Below are 11,037 nucleotides of genomic sequence, written 5' to 3' on the forward strand. Positions count from 1 at the left end.
TTCCGTCAGTTTTAAATCTCACATATTCTGATGCTTTTGCTGTGGTGTATGCGAGTATATGTGTGTTAATTGTTATGTCTATTTGGAGAATTGACCCTTTATCATTTCATAAAGCCTATCTTAATCCCTAGTAATTTTCTGAAGTCAGCTATATCTGAAATTAGTATAGTTATCTTTGCTTTTTAAAATTATTATTAGTGGTAACATGGTATTTCTCTCTCCGTCTTTTAATTTTCGGGCTGAGTTGTTATACATAAAGTTGATATCTTCTAGATATCATGTAGTTTTGTCTTTTAGTTAAATGAAATAATCTCTGTCTTTTAATTTGTATGTTTAGGCCATTCATATTTAAAGTGTATTTTGAGGGGCACCTGGGTAGTTTAGTCAGTTAAGTGTCAACCTTCAGCTCAGGTCATGATCCCATGATCCCAATCCAGGCCCACCTCAGACTCACTGCTCAGTAGAGGGCCTGCTTTTCCCTCTTCCTCTACTGTTCCCCCTGCTTGTGTTCTCTTTCTCTGTCAAATAAATAAATAAAAGTATTTACCAAAAAATTAAAAAAAATAAAATAAAATATATTTTGATCTAGTTGGATTAATAACTGCCCTGATTCTGTTGTTTTCATTTGTTCTTTGTTCCTTTCTCTCCCACTTTTATTGCATTCTCTGGTTTTAATTTAACATTTTTTATGACTCACTGCCTTTCCACTCTCAGCATATCAATTATGCTTAACCATTTTTTAGTGGTTACACTACAGCTTTCCATATACACTTTAAGTAATACATGTCCATCTCGAATAAAATTAAACCACTTCACATCCAGCACAGCACCATTATAACAGTATTCCTGATTCCTTTCTCTCCCTTATGATATTGCTATTATCCATTTTACTTATCCATGGGTTATAATCACACAATGCATTATTACTATTATGCCTAAAAACAGTAATTATTCAGATTAATTAAAAATAAGAAAAATAAGATGTTTAAATTTTAACAAATGCCTTCATCTGTTCCTTTTTAATGTTCCTCCTTTCTTCATATATATCTGAGTTTCTGAACAATATTAACTTCTCTATCCCTAGAGAATTAAAAAAATATTTCCTTGAAGAGACCTATTAGTGATGAATTTCCTTGATTATGTTGACTGCGAAAGTCTCTATTTCCCCTTCTGAAAAGTAATTTCATTGGATATTGGATTATAGTTTGAGGGTTTTTTCTTTCCACTTTAAATACTTTATCTCACTCTCTTCTTGCTATCATAGTTTTGGAAGGGATATGTACCTAATTTTTGTTCCTTTTCTTTTATTAGTACAGGACCTTTAGAATCTTTAAATTATGGCTGCTCTTCTCCTTGTCTTTGGTTTTCTACAGTTTGAATAGAATATGCCTGAATTTTTTTTGTTATTTACCCTGCTTGTATTTTCTGGGCTTCCTATATCTGTAGTTTAGTGTCTGTTACTAATATTGTAAAATCCTCACCATTATTACTTCACATACTTTTTTTTAAAGATTTTATTTCTTTGAGAGAGCGAGCAAGTTAGCATGAGTAGAGGGCAGAGGGAGAGGGAGAAGCAGACTCCCAACTGAGCAGGGAGCCTAATGCGGGGCTTGATCCCAGGACCCCGAGATAATGACCTGAGCTGAAGACAGATGTTTAACCACCTGAGCCACCCAGGTGCCCCCACATATTTTTCCTGCACCTTCTCTCTTCTTCTGGTATTTCAATTGCATGTAGGCTATACTTTCTGAAATCATACCACACTTACTGGATGTTCTTTTTTTTTTTTTTTAATTTCTTTTCAGTGTACCAGAATTCATTGTTTATGCATCACACCCAGTGCTCCATGCAATACATGCCCTCCATAATACCTACCATCAGGCTCACCCAACTACCCACCCCCCGCCCCTTCAAAACCCTCAGATTGTTTTTCAGAGTCCATAATCTCTCATGTTCATTTTTTTTTCATCCTTTTTCCCTTTGCACTTCTTTTTTGAATGTTTATAGCAATCTATCTTCAAGTTCACTTACTGTTTTCTCAGCTGTATCAAGTTTATTAATGAGCCCTTCTAAGACATCCTTTATTTTCATTATAGTGATTTTGGATTTCTATCATTTTCTTTTGATTCTTTCCTAAAATTTCCACCCTTCTTCTTCCTGTACCCATACATTCCTATATGCTAGCTACTTTTTCTATTAGCACCTTGAAGATATCAATCATAATTGTTTTAAATTCTGTGTCATAATTCCAACACCTGTGTTATATCTGATTCTGGTCTAATGCTCACTTTATCTTCAGATTGCATTTTTTCCTCGACTTTTAGCATGCTTTGTAATTTCTTGTTGAAAGCCATACATGATGTACCAGGTACTAGAAACTGAGGTAAACAGGCCTTTAGTGTAGGGTTTTATGTTAAGGTGGCTAGGGGTAGGGCTGTGTTAAAGGACTGCTGTAGCTGCGCCAGAGGCTTCAAATTCGTTTCATGTCCTTGTTTTTGCCTCCTTCATTGTCTTTGGCTTCTTTACAAACTCTTCCTTAGGTAAAGTCTGTCTTTCAGCAACTTAAGCTATACTACCATTATTACAGTGGACCTGTTGTGATGTGATAAAAGAGAATTAGGAAGGGGAAGCATTGTGCACTATTACGAATGAATCTCTGCCTTTTCGTGGGCCTGTGCACCTGGGATGTAACCTTTGCAAGTTATAGTTCTTATATTTATTTCCACTTAGGTATTCCTGGAAAGCTATAGGAAGCTGGAGTAGAGAGAATACCCTTCCCTTAGGTACCTAAGACTCTGGTGATGTCTTTCCTCTGAAGAGTAAGTAGCCCTTGTTATGAGAACATTCTTAGAGTATTTCAAAATGACTATCTTTCGCCTCCCCTCTGAGAGCCAAGAAGGAATCTTTCTTAGCTCTTCAAGGAAGAAACCAAGTGTGAGGGACCTCTTAAGACTATAGCCCCGGGGCGCCTGGGTGGCTCAGTGGGTTAAAGCCTCTGCCTTCGGCTCAGGTCATGATCTCAGGGTCCTGGCATAGAGCCCCGCATCGGGCTCTCTGCTCAGCGGGGAGCCTGCTTCCTTCTCTCTCTTTGCCTGCCTCTCTGCCTACTTGTGATCTCTCTCTCTGTCAAATAAATAAATAAAATCTTAAAAAAAAAAAAAGACTAAAGCCCCAAGAAAACTCTTACTCTCAAGCTAGTCCAGACTCAGCCTCTAACAACTCAACAAAATTATTATTTAACAGTGCCCAACAATGTATGACTCTAATAGCTTCTTCTTAAGAAAAGGAGATGGAGACTGTGACTCCATATTTGTCTTTCTTTCTGGATTTCAGCATTTGTTCTGCAACCACAGTCCTCTGATAGGTCCAAGAAAAGTCACTGATTTTGTTTGCTCAACATTTTTTTGGTTGTAAAAATGGGAGTGACAACTTCCCAGCTTTCACATGTCAGAACCGAAATCAGAAGTCTGATTTCTTTTTATTTTTAAATCACTACTGCTAGACTATTTTGCCTGCACAAAGTCTCAATACCTCTGAAATTTACTAGCCAAGTCTGCTGGCCTCATAAACACAGACATCCATGGATGGGCTTGCTTCTCTCAAGGCGACAGAAGAAATCCATGTGCCAGAGGAAATTTTAGCCCTGGAGTCATTCTCAAGCCTCTGGAAACCCCCACACTTGAAAATATAAAATTGATATCATCATCCCCCAAGTTTTTATTTCACTGCTTTTAAAAGAGTGAAATATATGCCACAATATGTCTCATTCTAAAGGTTGAAAAATTTATGCTATGACTATAATGACATCATCCTGCCTCCCACAGAAGGCTTTTGCTTGGAGAGTTCAGCAAAAGAACAAAATTAACAGGAAACGTCACTTTCACACACAGATGGAAAAATGTTAACATCTCCTGAATTCTATGACAGTCTCCTTGATGGGAACATACATGTCACCGAAACGTACCAACAATGTGCAAACACATCTTACAAGCAGGTGCTAAACTGAGGTCACTGCTGGAAGATGGGAGCTTTGGCAGCACTGAGAACAAAAGATTCCACCTAGGTGTAGTTTAAAGCTGAGAAATAAGAATCACGTGTAAAGAATGTTCCAGGCAGGATAAAACTTCTGAATGCTTGAGTGACAATGTACCAAGGAGGCCTCCTATTACTTCTATTCAACCTTCATTTCATAGATCATATAGAAATCCCACTCCTTAAAGATTTTGTGAAATAAAGAAAAAATTCTCTACTGATCAAATAATGTTGTGATTGTTCCAACATGAAAAAGAAATATGTGACTCTTCCCCTCCTTAAGGACCAACTTCAATAACATTAAATTATGAAAATAGTACAGAAATATCTAGCATATTATTTTGCTCAGAGGTTCCATATGTATTCCCTAAGTGGTCTAACCTCTAAAATGTATTGCACATTGCCAGTACACTGAAAATAAAAAAGAACAGTCAAAAGCATATATAGTCAGTTCTATGTCCAGGGAGACTTTTAATATGAGTTTTCTATATGTAAGATTGAAAAAAAAACCACATTTCTTTTTCTCTTCCTGTTTAATCCTAAAGAAGTTTTCTCTTCAAACATCCACAGGGCAATAAAGTAAGATTCTCTTTTTTTAAATATTTGTAGAAACAGAAGACAAAGAATCCATATCACATTATAGTGAGAAGGTGGCAACATTCTTCGATCAGTGCATGGGAGAGGTGTACTGGGATATCAAATATTAATAGTTTATAAACCTGAATTATTATTCAAAAATTGAATAATAAATATTGAATTGAAATAAAAATATTATATTACCATGATCTAATCCTTCATTCATCCACATATCACACACATATACACACCACATATCATACACCATATATGCACACACCACATACATACAAATATATACCCTCTTCCCATCCAAGTACTAACCAGGCCCGACCCTGCTTAGCTACCCTCTTCTAGTACTCTGCTTCATTAATTCTTTCCTCTCTATTGCCTGTTTAGCATGTTCCTTTCTCTTTCTCTTTCCTTCAGGCTAGCAAAATCTTTTCCTCAATTCTTTCTTTTCAAGCTATAGCACTATCTTTTTCCTTTTGGCAACTCATTTGTTAACCCCTTAACTTTTGAAATTGTGGAAAATTTGTTCCTATTAGACAACCAAATGCACATAAAATACAAAGAATGGTAAACAAAATTTCTCTACTTTTTCCCTTCAGCAGGGTCTCCATCTCCTCCAGGGAGAATCAGGAGAAAAGTCCCTTTACTAAAAGTTTCCTTCTCATTTGCCATGCCTCCTCAATGATCTCTACTCCAGGATGATTTACTTTCTTTTCTTAAACTTCATTCCAAACTGTCAATCCAATCCAATTATCTGGTTTTCTTTATAAGGGTGTGTGTGTGTGTGTGTGTGTGTTCTGAGGTGATGAATGGAGTCTCAGGTCCTCTGTGTATTCTTGAAATATGAGGGTAGTGGATAAAGGAAGGACCATAGTTATCTAGTAGTAGTCAATAGCTCTCCTCAAACTGTTTCATTAAGATTATCAATAAGATTCTGTGCATTTTCCGTTTTCTTCTTTCTCCAATTTATAACCTATAGTATTTTAGCCTTTCTATTAATATTTTTTTCACTTTAGCTGGACTCTGTGACAAAATTCCCATTGCTTTTCATCCTATAGCTCTAAAAATTCCTTTTCAGTCTCCTTCATGGGGCATCTTCCTGAAGAAGGGGAACTTCCTAAATGTAGGCATTGCTGAAGGTATGTTTTTGGCTTTTATCTCACTTTACATATATTCTTTGAGTCATCATACCTCTTCTGTTCAGTCTGTGTAGATGATGTTCACACTGGTACTGAGGAAGTTAACATCTAAACTGGCTCTTGAAGGACAAGTGGGAATTTATTAGGCTGATGATGGGAATTTATTAGGCTGATGATGGGATCAAAATAAATAATGGAAAAATGGTACTGCATACACTAAAAGACAGAGAGACTGCTTAGGATAGCAAGTTCAGAACTGTCGACAGTGCCCATGAGTATGAACTGTGCACTGGCGTTGTACAATGCTATACCCTTGGTGGAATATTAGGAATATGAAGGAACCATGGAAGATGCGGTCACAGCAATACTAAGGTTATTCATAATAAGGAAGTTTGAACTTTATTCTTTATGTCAGTATATCCTGAAGTATGTCTTCAGAAAAACTGATTGACAAAAAATTGACAGGTGTATTTAAAATAGCCTATAATCACATGAATCCAGGCCATAAAACCGATCACATTTAAACAAGTTTCTCTGCTACAAAGGGCTCTTATAGCCAAATTTACCCTGTGATTATCTTAAGAATATAATATGCAGTATTTGTCATGGGACCCCTTGATATTTTCTAGACTATCCACTAGGAAACAGTGGGGGTCATAGTTGATGCAACTAGAAGGTATTATGCTAAGTGAAACAAGTTGATCAGAGAAAGAATTATCATGATTTCACTCCCGTTTGGAATTTAAGAAACAAAACAGAGGAACATAGAAGAAGGGAGGGAAAAATAAAACAAGATGTAATCAGATAGGAGGCAAACCATAAGAGACTCTTAACCACAGGAAACAAACTGAGGGTTGCTGGAGGAGATTGGGGGGCAGGCAACAGGGTAATGGGCATTAAGGAGGGCAAGAGATGTAATGAGCACTGCATTTATATAGAACTGATGAATCACTGAACTCTACCTCTGAAACTAATAATACACTATATGTTAATTAATTGAATTTAAATTGAAAAAACAATAGGGGTCATAGAAGTATTTAACTTGTATTTTAAAAGATGACTCAGATAACAATACAGAAAATGGCTTGAAGATATAAATAGGATAAATATTGCCACATGTAGTCACATAAGAAAGGAAACAAGAGGATAAATGAAGCAAGATGAGTAATGAGTAGTTGATCTCACTATAATTGGTGAGAAAATGATGTTCTGGGTAAAGCAATGACTTAGGCAATGATAATGGAGAGGAGTAAATGGTTTCTCAAGAGTTTTTTAGGATGTAGACTCAATCTGTTTGTTTGGCTCTTTTTTTAGGAGATACATTCAACAGGATTTGGTAGATAGTAGATACAGGTGGGTGACAGAGGCAGGGTCCCTCATTTCTGCTCTAGGTGCTGTGTGAAGGACTACAGCATAATACAGACATTTGAATCCAGAATAGGGTGATGGCTGTAGGGTTAGAAGGTGCTACAGTATGAGAAGCATGTGAAAAGGAGGTGGAGGAAAATCTCTACAATTTTGCATGGAACTACACAGCTCTAAGAGGAACAATTTTTTCATGTCATGTGACCAAGGAGAGTGAATAACTATCTCATGTGATTTACTCTCTCAGCAATTACTCCTAATTTATTTCAATGATATTTGTTTTTATATAAATTTGATTGATATATTTAATTGCCAGTAAGGCTTAGACAGAACTCAGATCTGGTACTAAAGGAAAACTCACCATTATTCCCTTTGTTGATCTCTTCAAAGAGCCTTATACAAACAAACCAACAAATGAATTATTCTCCAAAGAGTATGGAAACCATGGTTTTCTCTATTTCTCCCCTTATGTTCCAGTCCTACTGTTTCACCTTTTTACTATCTCTCATATCCAGAAGATTCCAAAATAATCCTGAAAGACACAAAAGGAGAAGTAAATGAATGAAAAAACATACTGTTATTTGATGGGAAGACTTAACAACATAAATATGTCAACACAATAAAATGTCATTAGGGTTTTATTTTCCTTAAGGCTAAAGAGAGTTCAGTTGGAAAAATAAAACATAAAAAGGTAGCAGTAACCCTGAAATAAAAGATAACTCTGAAAAAGAGAAGAATGAGAATAACCTATCCCTAGAAGTTATTGGTACATACTATAAAGCTTCTGCAGTTAAAACAGTATGGAATTCATGCATGGAGAAACAAGTGACCTAATACAAAAGCAGAAAATATTTACAGTTGACTTTAAAATACAATTTGACTGTATATCCTTAGTTGAATATATTCTGATGTGCAAAAAAATAAAGCTTGAAAAAAATAATTAACTATACATCATGAGGATTTATATTATAGGAAGCAGTGTTGTATTGTTACTATAGGACTGTTGTCTTTGTACTGAAGGAGAAAGCAAATGAGGTTTCATATGATTATCATGGAAAACCAGGAGTGCTGGCATGACAGAAACAGGACAAATCAATAAGGTTAGGTAATAACCATGTATACCTAAATTTGAATTAGAACTCACAGTAAATATAAATAACACAAAGTCATAAATTTTTAAAGATTTTATTCATTTAGGTGAGAGAGAGAGAGAGAGCATGAGCAGGGGGAGGGGAGGGGAGAGGGGAAGAAGGAGAAGCAGACCCCTGGCTGAGCAGGGAGCCTAATGCAGAACTCGATCCCAGGACCCTGAGATCATGACCTGAGCTGATGGCAGATATCCAGCTGACTGAACCACCCAGGTGTCCCCTCTTTGTGGTCTTTAACTACCATTCCACAACACAAGTAATAAAGTCTTCTTGGAGAATGGGTAATTCTGAGTGTTGGGTAGAAAATTTAAAAGAGGATCCTGGGGCATCATTATGTAAGGGAGTCAGAAAGCTCTCAAAGCCCACCAAGGCTGTATCAAAAAACTGCAGAAGTCAATTCAAAGAGGTTATCAATCAGGCAAAGATGGGACAATCTGAACACTGAAAGGATAACTGCAATAGACTGAAATGCATCAAATATATTTTAACATGAGTTTATAATAATTCTTTTAAAATAAAGAAAGAAACCCATTAATAATTGTTCCTATAACAAATATTTAAGAAACATCATTAACTAATCATACTAAATGGACCTTATTTGGATACTGATTCAAAGAAATGAATTATAAAAAACATAAAAATTAGAGAAACTTGACAACTGAGTACATATTTGGGATTATGAAGAAATTATTAATTATTTGGGTATAATAATGGTATTATGGCTATGTTCACTAATAAGTCCTTACCTTTTAGAGATTCATACTCCTATATATATAAGTTAAAGGTATTGATGATTGACTTCAAAAAACCTAGAGGTAAAGAGATAAGTAGGAATAGAGATAAAATAAGATCAATCATGAATTGGTCATTTTTGACGCTGGGTGGTGAATATATGGGGGTTCATTATTCCATCTACTTTTTTTTCAGTTTTTCATAAAAAAAAGTAAGAAAAAAATCTCATGTTATATCCTCCTTCTTTCTCACATAAGGTTCTCTTTTTTTCCCTAAAATATTGCCATAGTAACTGGTCTTATCAATGTGAATTTTCATCTCTAAGACGAAACCAGAACATGCTCATTAGATTCATCCTCTAAAAACTCCAAAAAATAACTTTCCACAAGTAGCTACTTTGCTCAAAATTTGCAAGTGATTCTCCACTTTCCTTGAAATAAGTGATCATAAGTCTATTCAAAATAAACCATCATTAGTTTGACATCAAAGGCACCTTACAATCTGTTTCCATCCAATTCTCTGAACACTTCCTTTACTGCTCTTTATAAACTTGATGCTTTAGTCAAAGCATTTGTCCACTTGTCTGCTTGTCCTTAAAACAGATGTGGGAACTCCACCTCCACTTTTGCTCTTACGATGCTGTCTGAGTTGCTGCCCTTCCTCTATATCTATCTTAATTTGGTCCTTCCTCGAAGGCCTATTCAAGTCTCACCTCCTCCATATAGCTTTTCCTAAAGACTTTTCAGCTACGCGCAACTCTCTTATTTGAACTCCAGCAGCAATTACTTTCCTATAACTCATTTTATCACATGCTACTCTACACAGTTAGTGTATTTTAATGCATATATTCTACCCTCTTTAATGTCAGGGAGTATGTCAGATTTCTCTGTACTCAGGAACACTCTGCAGAGCCTTATACAGAGTAATTGCTCAATAAATATTTGTTCATGTTGTTGTTGTCACTGCTGCCATTATCACTGATTGTGGTGGCAGTATGATGATAATTATAAAGGAAGTCCATTTGATAACAATTACCAGTTCATCACTGAGATGACCTTGGACAAAGACTTATGGCTGAGTTGGGGAGTACTGATTCATAAAACTAAATATTCAACTTCTGCATGGTCCCAGAAGTCTATTCCATATGTCCCAATAACTTAGTGCTGCCAATTAAAATGATTTAAACATACATACAAACAAACAAAAAGAAAAACAAACAAAACTCCATTTCCAAAATCTGACGTTGACTTTTTAATGTTTAAAGAATTACAAATGTCTTGATACAGGATTATAGGTTTACAATCTGGCCTAAAGTCCAGAATCAAAATTCATTCTCATTATTTCCCTATCTGTACTCTGCTTTAGTTAAAATAGTCTAATTTTAAATATCTTTGGAACCATTTCTCTTCTCTGTATTTCCATTAAACTTCCTTAGTTTAGAGCTTCATAATTTCTTGGATTGTTTCAATTCCTTTTCTAATCCACCACCTGGCTTCCAGTCATGTTCCCTTCCAGTTCATTCCCCACCCACCCTCCACTGAAGCCCAAGAAGGATTTATCTTGCTTAAAATTCTTCTATGACTATCTTAGCTATAAAGGCTAAATGCCTTAACATGGTATACAAGACCCTTTATGATATTCATTTTCATTACTTCAAATGCCTGCTATATGCTGTCAGGGGCTGACTATAGACTGACAAATACTCTATGGCTCATCCCCATGAGTTTATTGCCTAGTGAGAGAAAAGGGGAAAAAATCAAAACACATAAATATGTGATGAAAACCAACAAGAGCTATCATAGAAAGGAATAAATAATGCCTGGAGAAAGAAATTTAGGGAGATCTCATTTAGACCGATCAGAAAAGATCTTCCTGCTGAAATACCATTTAAATTGCTTCTTCCGTGTGGGAAAAAGTTACTAAGAGTTTGAGAAATCTCTGAGGCTAGAAAGAGCAGTGAAGTTGCAAGATATACCATCTGGTTATGTTTAATACCTATTTGATATATTATTTTATAGAAAAATGATAGTGAG

General features: G+C 35.7%; 1 long non-coding RNA gene across 2 annotated transcripts in view; it reads right to left on the reverse strand.

The window, feature by feature from the left end:
* Positions 1 to 7,491: 7,491 nt before the first annotated feature.
* Positions 7,492 to 11,037, reverse strand: part of LOC116591232 — a 122,444-nt gene continuing 118,898 nt past the window's right edge. For both annotated transcript variants that reach the window (XR_004285893.1, XR_004285894.1), the window contains exons 5-6: positions 9,019 to 9,081; positions 7,492 to 7,656 (exon numbers count right to left, since the gene is read on the reverse strand). This is a non-coding gene — a long non-coding RNA (uncharacterized LOC116591232). The remainder of the gene's footprint in view (positions 7,657 to 9,018; positions 9,082 to 11,037) is intronic.

The sequence above is a fragment of the Mustela erminea genome, chromosome 5 (assembly GCF_009829155.1).
Source record: "Mustela erminea isolate mMusErm1 chromosome 5, mMusErm1.Pri, whole genome shotgun sequence".
NCBI classification, from domain to species: domain Eukaryota; kingdom Metazoa; phylum Chordata; class Mammalia; order Carnivora; family Mustelidae; genus Mustela; species Mustela erminea.